Here is an 11,817-nt window from a genome sequence, read left to right on the forward strand (position 1 = left end):
TGTTTATTTCGATAGAATAGATTTATGTCACATAAATCTTGAATTATCGGGATCGGCAATAAAAATCATCATCTATCGAAAATGTCATTTTTTACCTTTCAATTTAGACGCTCGTGCGTATTGTCATGAAATTAAATTTGTTTTCATCACGTGCTGTAATATTACTGCTACCGAAGCCAGTAACAACAACAAAGGCACAATAGAAAATACTTGGCGTTGGTTAGGGATTATAGACATTGCAGCAAATGACTCAAAACAATGTGGGTTGTCGGACCTGAAGATGAGTAGACGTTGCTGCAGGTATAGAAATCTCTATGAATTAAGAAGATTTCACAATCTGATTTTTTTATAATGCTTATCATCAATAAGTCTAGAATGAAAAGTTATTCTTCGGCCACTTACTTGATCTATTGTTTGTATATACCATATTGTGATTGTATGCTTATACTGCCTATGCATGAAATGATCTTTTCTTTAATTAGTATAAACTATTTTCTATTTACTTCGGAATATACGACCCTTAATGGATATGATTATAATTATATTATAATACATTATATCATTTTATACCAACTTATATTATTTTAGTGGAGAACCCAGAGAAACAGAATTTTATTTTAGGAACAGGCGGTTCTTATAATATTATTACAAGTGTATTGTTGAAATTAACATAGACCGGGACGTGTTTGGTATTTTATTCTTTTTTTTTTTTTTTTTTTTTTTTTTTTTTTTTTTTTTTTGGAAGCTTTTATATTCATTTTTGTTTATTACTTTTTGCAGCTTAGAATCACTTTGACTAATGTTGAATCATTGTGATTTTTATGGTTCAAAGCTTACAAAATCATTTTTTTTTTCAAAGGGAGGCTACTCTTTATGAGATAGTGACGTCGGTGACTGGTTTGATGAAATGAATGGAGAAATGGCACAAGGCACTATTTTCGGAGAAATAAAGGCTATTACTATTACGAACAGACGTCATCTGATTTAATTCTTCTATTCCTGCCTTGTGGAAATTAACATTGATTGAGACGAATCTGTTTTTTTTTTTTAATTTGAGAAAGGTTGGCAACTTACAAATATGTCAATCTATAAAAACTAGTTTTATCATTTTTAGATTTGGCAGTAATTCTGTGCTCGATGATAAAAAAAAATTAACATTGACTTTACGGAACAATGTTGACCCCCATTTAAAAAAAAAAAAAAAATAGATATACTATCATTACTTGATTGTATCAAGAGAGATTTAAAATTACGTCATCATTTTTGTTGCGGATGAAATTATTATTACTTGATAGTATCAAGAAAGACTTGAAATGACACAACTCTTTTTTTCGGATGTGCTAGAATTATGTAGAATCAATTATACTCGCAATGAAAAGCCGACGTCAAATTAAGGACTGAGCTGCTACCTAGCAGATTTTTATAGCATTAATTTGAGTTAACGGGTGATTGAATTGGCGTCAAACTAAAAATATAAAGGTTTGCAAGTGACATGTACGTAATTTTTATTTTTGCCAGTAATTCTGTGCTCGATGATAAAAAATCAACATTGGCTGCACGGAACAATGTTGATCCCCAACCCTATTTTAAAATGAATAGATTATATTTTATTGTGTAATATTATATTATAATATAGGAACTCACACCACAACATCACCAATCTCAAAGGGAATACATTTTTTCTTCGGACATTATGCCAACTGAAGACGTGGACGAAAGCCACAGAAACATATGTCTTGGCCACATATAAGTGAGATTTATATATATATATATATATATTATATATATATATATATATATATATATATATATATATTTATAGCACACACACACACACACACACACACATATATTATATATATATATATATATATATATATATATATATATATATATATATATATATAAATGGAGTCACTCACTTATTTATGGCCGAAACACATGTTTCTGTGGTCTCCATCCACGTCGTCAGTCGGCATATTATGTTGGTATATTATATATATATATATATAATTGTTATTCTTATTTTTAGGCTGTTATATTCATTTTTGTTTAGTGCCTTCAAATAGATTTTGTGATTTTAATTTTACAAAGTATTTTCCACGACCTAGAACATTGTTAAAAATCAAGCCCATAATGGTTTTCGTTTATCGAACCTGCAAATATGTATCTACATGCACTTAGAGCAAATAGCATTCACTTGTATCAGGCGTTGGAGATTCAATATCACTTAAGATCACTTGAATTTTAATACCAGGGCATGTTTCTCTCTCTCTCTCTCTCTCTCTCTCTCTCTCTCTCTCTCTCTCTCTCTCTCTCTCTCTCTCTCTCTCTCTGTGTGTGTGTGTGTGTGTGTCTGTCTGTCTGTATGTGTGTGTGTGTGTGTGTGTTTATTTCATGCACTTCATTTATTTCTATAAAACCCTCAATCCATTACTTCAGAAAAGTGAGTGGAGCAGGCACTTATGTTGATAACAACAAGAGATGACCGGATAGCTCTTACGGTAGAGTCACGCTATCCCCGGCCAGGCGGAGTTGTCGTAGTAGTAAGGTCGCGTGTTCAAACCCCCATCACCGCCGTGAAATGTTTATTCTCTATTGTCTTCTGGCACTTTCCTACTCACTTCATCTCTTGTTGCAATCCATTACTTGTAACATTAGATGTATCTGGTTCATGGAAGTATTTGTTTATCCTTGCACTCTTGGACACCAAAATAGACAGCCATTTTGAAATATTTCAAAGCGAATAGATAGAACGAAGTTGACGTCACTCTTGACGGGTCTTTGTTATTTTTTTCCCATCCAGTAGTAGTAGTAGTAGTAGTAGTAGTAGTAGTAGTAGTAGTAGTAGTAGTAGTAGTAGTAGTAGTGGTGGTGGTGGTAGTATTATTATTATTATTATTATTATTAGTAGTAGTAGTAGTAGTAGTAGTAGTAGTAGTAGTATTATTATTATTATTATTATTATTATTATTATTATTATTAATAATATCATTATTATCATCATCATCCCCAGTGAACACATTTAAAGAATGGCAAACATGTACTGTGCTCGATGGGTGACCAGTGGGTTTTCGTGATATGTCTTGTGCGACCTTTATATAAGTTGTCTTGCTCAAAATGAGTAATTTTCAATAAACTGTATTAACCAGACTATAAACGTTCAGGTTACACAGAGTTTTGTGTATTGGTCCGCTACAACAGTATCTATAAACTTTAGCTTACAGTCGAATCCAATAACAATTAAGGATCGACATTGACGTCACTCAGCTCTTTGTTATTATTTCAGACAGTCATTTTTATAAGTTGTTCTCACTAAATTGTATCAACGAGACTATAAACATCTACGGTTAATATATAGAATATCGCTTAACAGCAGGCGTCATGTCCCGTCCTACATGTTTAGTATTGCTGTTGTCCAGATATATATATATATATATATATATATATTATATATATATTATATATATAATATATATTATATATAAAATATATATATATAATATATATATATATATATATAATAATACATGACATTTATAATGCGCATTTTCATCACTATATATAGGTACAATAACAATTCAAACTTTCATTTATTTATTTTTAAATGTTGAATACCATAATCGGGCAATTAAAAAAAAACCCGGATAAGATAGTATATATATATATATATATGTACACATAACATTTAGTACCTTCTCTGACTGCTGTGGCTATGGAAGAATTTTAGTATCTGTTAGTACTAGTCTTAATGACTTCGAAATGTCTACCAAATGGTAACGACTTCAATAAATGATGTAGGGGATAGGATGGTTGGGTAAGTATTGATTTTTTCTATTCTAACGATACTTTTCTGAAGGACCAATAACAATGTAAAGCGAAATTAACATTATATGGTTTTGAAAATACGATATGCAAATGTCATATATTGAATGAATAACCATATAGGAGAGGACAGATAAAATCGTTTGGTTTGATTGCAGCAATTTTCAAAAGGTAGCTTGTTATTGGTTCGTGAATAATATATTAAATAAATAACAATGTGAAATTGAATGTAAGCTTCAATTTAATTACGAAAACAGATAGAATTGACGTTTCGGGTTTCCAAATTATCAACAATGATGAAAACATTGTTTTGTTTATTCATCTTAACAACACCTTTACCACATTATCTCATTTATCTGTAGTGTTTCATTCATCCTGTTTGTTGATAAAGGGGAAACCCGAAACGTCCATTTTATCTGTTTTCGTAATTGAATTGAAGCTTACATTCAATTTCACTTTGGTATCTATTTCTTCGAGCTTCGAGCAGCAACATTTACTTTATAATATATTAAATGATATTACATTTCTGAGAACTCAACTCCGTTTGAATCGATAACTTGACACGTTTATTATCAATAGGGGAGTATTTTACAGGAACGTTCAATGTTTATAGTGCATCGTCATCACAATTGATTTTGTTACAGTTAGCATAATATGATTGGTTCATTATAGTAGTCCGTTCCAAGTACCGCGCACACGGGATATCGCGAATTCCTTCAAAATTTACGAAATATGGTGCCGTGATTTTTTGCATGCGGACTTATAATATTTTAAGTGACATTACGAATTTTGAATACCGATAGTGATCGACCAAACAGTTTTTTCAAAATGCCGAATTCCTTTGATCTTTTCATCGTTTGAAATAAAATATGGCTTAAACTTTAAAATGTTTACAGTAATGGGGTGTTGATTCTCTTTCTCGTAGGGAAAATATTCGCAACAAAGTTGCATTCAGTGGCGTTGCTAAGTAAATAATTTTGGGTTGTTTCAAATAGTGTAAAAAAATATATCATTTAAAAAGTAATTAACAGTGTTGAAAAAAAAGCTCACAGCGTTTATAATTGATCTCTTCTCTGGCAGACAACGGACATGTAATATATTGGACGACACAAGCGGTCCGTTAGGTGCTTATACGTTTGTTTATTTTTTTGAACAAAGACATTGATGTTATAAAAATCAGGGGTGGGGGTGGGGTCCTCCGAGGAGAAATGCATTCACAAAGAACTAAACTCTGACCAACTGTTGAGCAAGACAACTTATAAAGGTCGCACAAGACATTTCACGAAAACACACTGGTCACCCATCAGGCATGTTTACTATGTTCACTGGGGGGGGGGGTCCTTGGAATGTAATACTATGAAATATCACTGAAGCTATACGCCTTTAATACCAGACTCCGTGTAAGTAAATGACCACAGATTAAAACCATTCGAAGACGGCAAAGATGATCTGGATAGTTGGTCACTTAGTTTTGAGCAGTTTGCAGAAACTAATCAGTGGCATATAAAATATATCCTCCTGACCCATATTATACAGGGTGGGCTTTTTTTTTACTGCCCGATAAAAATCGAAATAGCTTTTAAAAAGAGAACTGATAGAAACATCTAGTTTTTTGTTGTTTTTGTTGGGGGTTTTTTGGGGTTTTGTTTGTGTTTTTTTTTTTTTGGGGGGGGGTTGTTTTTTTTTTTGTTTTTTTTTTTTTTTTGCATAGTTTTCCATTACTATTCAAGTTTTTATTTAGTTATATTTTTTGGTAGCGAAAATGTCAGGAAGCCGTTACAATACTGTCGCGATTTTTCTAAAATAGGGAAAATTGACTCAAAGCGATTTTTTGACGCAAATATTGGAATAAATAACAGAAATGCGTCTGATTCAGTTTACACAAAATTTATTTAACTTAACAGACAAGAAAGGGCTTCATATTGTTTAGAGCTAAACTTCTCCATTTTCTCTCTCAACGTATCTAGCCGCTTCCTCAACTCTCTCCACGTGTTTTGTAGCATTTAAGGAGTAACTGTCGCCACAACTTCCCTTATCTTGATTTGGAGATGGTTGCAATCTCTTATTCGGGTGGCATAAATTATGTCTTTAACGTAACCTCAGAGAAAATTATCAAGAAGGGTGATATCAGGTGACCTGGGTGGTCAGTTGATGGGCCCACCCCTTCCAATCCATCTGCCAGGAAAGTTTTTATTGAAACAGACTCTTACATTCAGAACCGAAATGAAGCGGTGCTCCATCTTGCTGAAAAACGACTTTGTTAATAGCAACAGTATAGGTAAAAAAAGATTCAAGCATGATACGGCAATTACAGTGTTTTTGTTGAAGAAAAATGCTCCATTAACAGAATCAACCATTAAAGCACAGCAAACATTGACTTTCGAAGAGTTACAGCTGTATCCAATCAGATTATTCTGGCGCTTGTTTACCCCACACATTAGTATTGTGACCTACGAAAAGGGTTGCCTCAGACAACATGATTCGTTCTAAGAAATGCCGATCGTTGGTACATCCGATGAGGTGCTAACTGCACTATTATTATTATCATTATTATTATTATTATTATTATTATTATTATTATTATTATTATTATTATCATTATTATTATCATTATTATTATAATATAGACATTACATTATTATTATTAATATTCTTCTTCTCCTTATTCTTCTTCTTCTTCTTCTTCTTATTATTATTATTATTATTATTATTATTATTATTATTATTATTATTATTATCATCATCATCATCATTATAACTATTTTTTTTAATTAAAAAATTGAGCTTTTATATATCGCAATATCGACGGGACATAACGCCTGTTAGGCGATATTACAATTTTTCGGACAAAGACAACGCTGTTAACGGCCAGGTACTCATTTTACACCTGAGTACGGTGAGAGAATGTGAGTAAAGAGCCTTTTCCAAGGACTCAACTATGTGCCGATCGCGAGGCTCGAACCCAGGACCTTCCGATCCGAAAGCGAGTGTCATACTTCTAGACCACATAGCCGCATGATTATTATTATTATTATTATTAGTAGTAGTAGTAGTAGTAGTAGTAGTAGTAGTAGTAGTAGTAGTAGTAGTAGTAGTAGTAGCAGTAGTAGTAGTAGTAGTGGTAGTAGTAGTAGTAGTAGTAGTAGTAGTAGTAGTAGTAGTAGTAGTAGTAGTGGTGGTGGTGGTAGTATTATTATTATTATTATTATTATTAGTAGTAGTAGTAGTAGTAGTAGTATATAGTAGTATATATATTATTATTATTATTATTATTATTATTATTAGTATTATTATTATTAATAATATCATTATTATCATCATCATCCCCAGTGAACACATTTAAAGAATGGCAAACATGTACTGTACTCGATGGGTGACCAGTGGGTTTTCGTGATATGTCTTGTGCGACCTTTATATAAGTTGTCTTGCTCAAAAGTTGGTCTTTTGTGAAAGGTATTTCTCCTCGCCCTATCGAAGACAGGCGTAAAAATTCGGAGCCCCCCCCCCCCCCCCCTTGTTTTTGTTTTTTTTACATCAATGTATTTATCAAAAAAAACGTATAAGCACCTAACGGGCTGCTTGTGTCGTCCAATATATTACATGTCCGTTGTCCACCATGGTAGAGATACATTATAAACGTTGTGACCTTTTTTCTTTAAACAATGTTAATAGTTACCTAAGTACTAGACTATTTAAATTCGGCATTATGAGAAAACTGTTTAGTTTATCACTATCGGTATTCAAAGTCCGTAATGTCACTTAAATATTAAAAGCCCGCATGCAAAAAGTCACGGCTCCACATTTCGTAAATTTTGAGAAATTTGCGATATTTCGTGCGCTTGGGACTTGGAAAGGACAATACTGTTATTATTATTATTATTATTATTATTATTATTATTATTATTATTATTATTATTATTATTATTATTATTATTACTAATTATTATTATTATTATCATCATCATCATTATCATTATCATTTTAATCATTGACAACGATATTTCAAATGTTCTATTTAAATTTTCAAAACAGAATTTCAAGACAACGAAGCGCCATAAATAATCTCATTTGGGGGAGACCACAGACCATTACTTCAACCTATTACGCTAAGAATAAAAAAGGTAGGCTTTTAACAGACTAACTAACAGAGCATCCGGAAAGATAACGTGTGCGCTGAACTACTAACTTAAAATGGACCAGCACTAAAAACACCCAGACATCTTCAAGTACTATTCATTTGCATCCCGCACCATCAAAGACGTGAATGCTCTTCCCAAATAATCGCGGGTGAACACACCAGATATAGACACCTTCAATAAAATAAAAATTATCAAACTATTTCAGCCAAAACGCGGAAATTGAATAGGGAATGAGATTAGCGGAAGAGTATGATTGGACGTCACCGGCGGAGAAGCTATTTGTAAACAAACCAACTACAAGCCAAGCGCTCCAAATACAAATTTATTATTCATATGTCTGTACAAAAATGCATATTATCATAATCAACGTTATGAATTTTTGTACAGAAATATGAATAATAAATTTTGTATTTGGAGCGTTTGGCTTGTAGTTGGTTTGTTTACAAATAACTTCTCCCCCGTTGACGTCCAATTAAGGGACGCTACTCTTCCGCTAATCTCATTCCCTTATAGGATGACATTGACTCTACTGGACTCAAACAAGTCAATGCAAAAGCCGTCAAAACGATTTACATAAACACCACCTGACGTTAACTCATTCAATCCTAGAGATTTTTGCTACTTTTCAAAATTGGAAAAGAAATGTATTTAAAAATTAGAATGTACATAGCTTTATTCAACTACCATTAACTTGCAAAAACCATAAAACATTAGGTTTGATACAACACCTATAATTTGTCTGATAAAAATGTAATAAATAGCCATGGGGTAAAAGTATCCCGGGTAAACTATGGATATAGTCGGTGTTAGGGTTGAGTGAGTTAATGCTGAAAAAAAACAACAGTTGTGACAAGTATGGAAGATGGATGGAGTTCCACGAAAACACTAGGATAATACTAACTGGAGACAACAAGGATGAAAAGTTGTGTTTTTTTTGTTTTTTTTTTTTTTTAAGGGTTTTACGGCGCTTGCAACACATTTAGTTTATATCAGCGCCAGTAAAAAGGAAGAAAATGGGATAGTAAAAAGTTCTAGAATTACAATTAAAGCACCCAAGTGAAAGTAAGACAAAGGGGAATGGAAGCAAATAGGGATCAGATGAAGATTCCTAGAGCATACCACCAATGTACTTAGTTTGAGATTACCTATAAGTCTCATCCGGACACAAGCACAAAAATCCAACAAAGAGGAATACACGCAAATGCTTTACAAGGAAAAATATATCATCTCCCAAAACAATAATTATGCATTTGACTGTTTCCCTCCCAGCCAGGACTCCGACGAGGGCCAGGAAAAAAAAAACAAGTAATCTCATTCCAAGTCAAAGACAGAAAGCATGTTGGAAAACAGATATAAGGTAGAAGTCACAGTATGTACCTCCCTGCCCGCTATGGGAGGTCAGGATCCCCGCCCAGGATGAAAAGGTTTCTCGACTGTCGCGCTGAACTAATAATCAAACATACGGATTAGAAAAGATAAAATAAAAATGAAGACTAAAATAAATTTAATGATACACAACTCTTGTAAAACGAGAACTCGTGTTCTTCATAGCATTAACATGGGCATTGGCCGGAACCAATGAACAAAAGTTAAATGGCGACTTTTTATACATAATATACTCAGTAGAGATGAAAATATACCAGATCATAAATAGCCAAAAATACTCATTTTACGCCATCTGATCACAAGAGATATAAAGCTAGACTATCCACGCCACAATTCAGGCTGTCCTACATAGAGACCTAAACCGCCTCACATAAAATCAGAAACTAAAATTAATCGAAGTGAGGTCTTCTGTGTCTTCAGCACCAACAGCTAAAGACCGTGACCTGTGGAAAGAAATGGCATTAAATTAAGGAGGAAGCCGAGGTGTCACAATCGGACGATTAAGAGACGAAATGCATTAAGTAATTATTATTATTATTATTATTATTATTATTATTATTATTATTATTATTATTATTATTATTATTATTATTATTATTATTATTATTATCATTATTATTAATATTATTATTATCATTATCATTTTTATTATTATTATTTCTATTTTATCATTATTATTATTATCATCATCATTATCATTATTATTATTATTATTATTATTATTATTATTATTATTATCATTATCATTATTATTAATATTATTATTATCATTATCATTTTTATTATTATTATTTTTTTATTTTATCATTATTATTATTATCATCATCATTATATTATTATTATTATTATTATTATTATTATTATATTATTATTATTATTATTATTATTATTATTATTATTTTAATATTTTAATTATTATTATTGTCATCACAATCATCATCATATATTATCATTATATATTATTATTATTATTATTATTATTATTATTATTATTATTATTATTATTATTATTATTATCATCATCATCATCACCATCATTTTCATCATTTTCTAAGTTATTGTTATTAACAATTGATATTCTTTCTTCGTGAAACTGAAAGCAAATCAGATGACATAGTCTAGTACGGATTTGAGTTTATTGCTGAAATAAACGGTTTGCATGCACACTTGAAAACAAGCATTGGGGGGGGGGGATGATCTGGAGTCTTTATCCAATTATGAAAATAACAATCTTCAAGAAACAAAAACAAATATTATATGAAAAATAGTTACCCTCAAACTCGTCATAAGAAGCTTGGTTACCGTCGTTCTACTAAAGTTTCCAACCACGAAATCAACTTAGCTATTTGTACCGTCAAGTTATCTTGGAGGGTGTCAGTGTCAAGCTTGCGACTGGTGCCCATATTTAAAGGGACGAGAGAGGCCGGAACTTTGCGCAGGCAGTCAGCAATCGCAGCAATAGCCTGGAAAGTGAAGTCGGTGTTTGTACGCGTGGGTATCTGTTTGTGTGAGTATGTATGTATGTATGTGCGTGTGTGTGTGTGTGTGAGTATGTATGTATGTATGTATATAATGTATGTGCGTGTTGTGTGTGTGTGTGTGTGTTTGGATCGTGCGCGTGCCCTTGTAAAAGTGCGTGAGCAAGTGAATGAAAAAGTGATGCACTAGTTGCGTAGTAGCCTACTTGGTTGCCAAATCTATGATATTAATTAAGATTTTCATCGTGTTTTGGAAGTTGTCAAATAAAAAAGATAAGAATATGATGGGAGAAAGGGAATGCTGATATAAATAACTGGGTCCCGATATCTCAGGTGGTTGAGCACTCACGTTATCAGCAAAGGAAATCAAGATCATGCCCAGTTGGAGTCGGGATTATTTTATTTTTTTGTCCACCCAGGAGTGATTAGGTAGCTGGATCTGTTAGATCTGGCAGAAGGCACTTTACGATAGACTAGCGCCCTATGTAAATGGTAGTAAGCAATTGCTATTTTGCATTTCACGCCATAGAAACATGGATAAACTCCGGCTGTATGGCCAATGGCTCGGAAGGATTACATGAATGCTGTTTGGTTTGTTTGCTTTTTGTTTGCCCATTAAAATATGGAATGGGAGCCATAGCAAATCATTCATTCGAAAAATGACTTTATAAAAAAATATACAGTACCAACCTGGTGAAAAAAAATATAATTCTAATGTTAAAAGTATTGCTCTCAAAAGCCATCACAACAAACTTATTTTCACTAGTTGGTTTATTATAAATGCCTCGGTGACGGTAAAACTGTGTGAAATCGACATTCGTTGGTTGGAGGTACCTACTTTGCCTTCCTTTATTTTTTATTATTACGATCTTCAATTAGTCTTTGTTGGCTAGAGTGCATGCATGTTTTGTTATGTTTTTTTTTTAAATTGGATTCAACAGTCTGATGTCACGTCCGCACAGCAACAAGCAGCTTGGTTCTAAACAAAG

The 11,817-nt window shown here is 32.4% G+C and overlaps 1 protein-coding gene across 1 annotated transcript in view; it reads right to left on the reverse strand.

Moving 5' to 3' along the window:
• LOC144971443 (uncharacterized) overlaps positions 1 to 10,765 on the reverse strand; it is a 140,250-nt gene extending 129,485 nt beyond the window's left edge. The window contains exon 1 of the mRNA XM_078912358.1: positions 10,623 to 10,765. The gene's annotated coding sequence lies outside the window, so the exon portion shown is untranslated. The remainder of the gene's footprint in view (positions 1 to 10,622) is intronic.
• Between the last annotated feature and the right edge of the window lie 1,052 nt (positions 10,766 to 11,817).

Source organism: Berghia stephanieae, chromosome 4 (genome assembly GCF_034508935.2).
Source record: "Berghia stephanieae isolate SIO BIC M18660-M18661 chromosome 4, UCSD_Bste_1.3, whole genome shotgun sequence".
In the NCBI taxonomy this organism is placed as follows: Eukaryota; Metazoa; Mollusca; class Gastropoda; order Nudibranchia; family Aeolidiidae; genus Berghia; species Berghia stephanieae.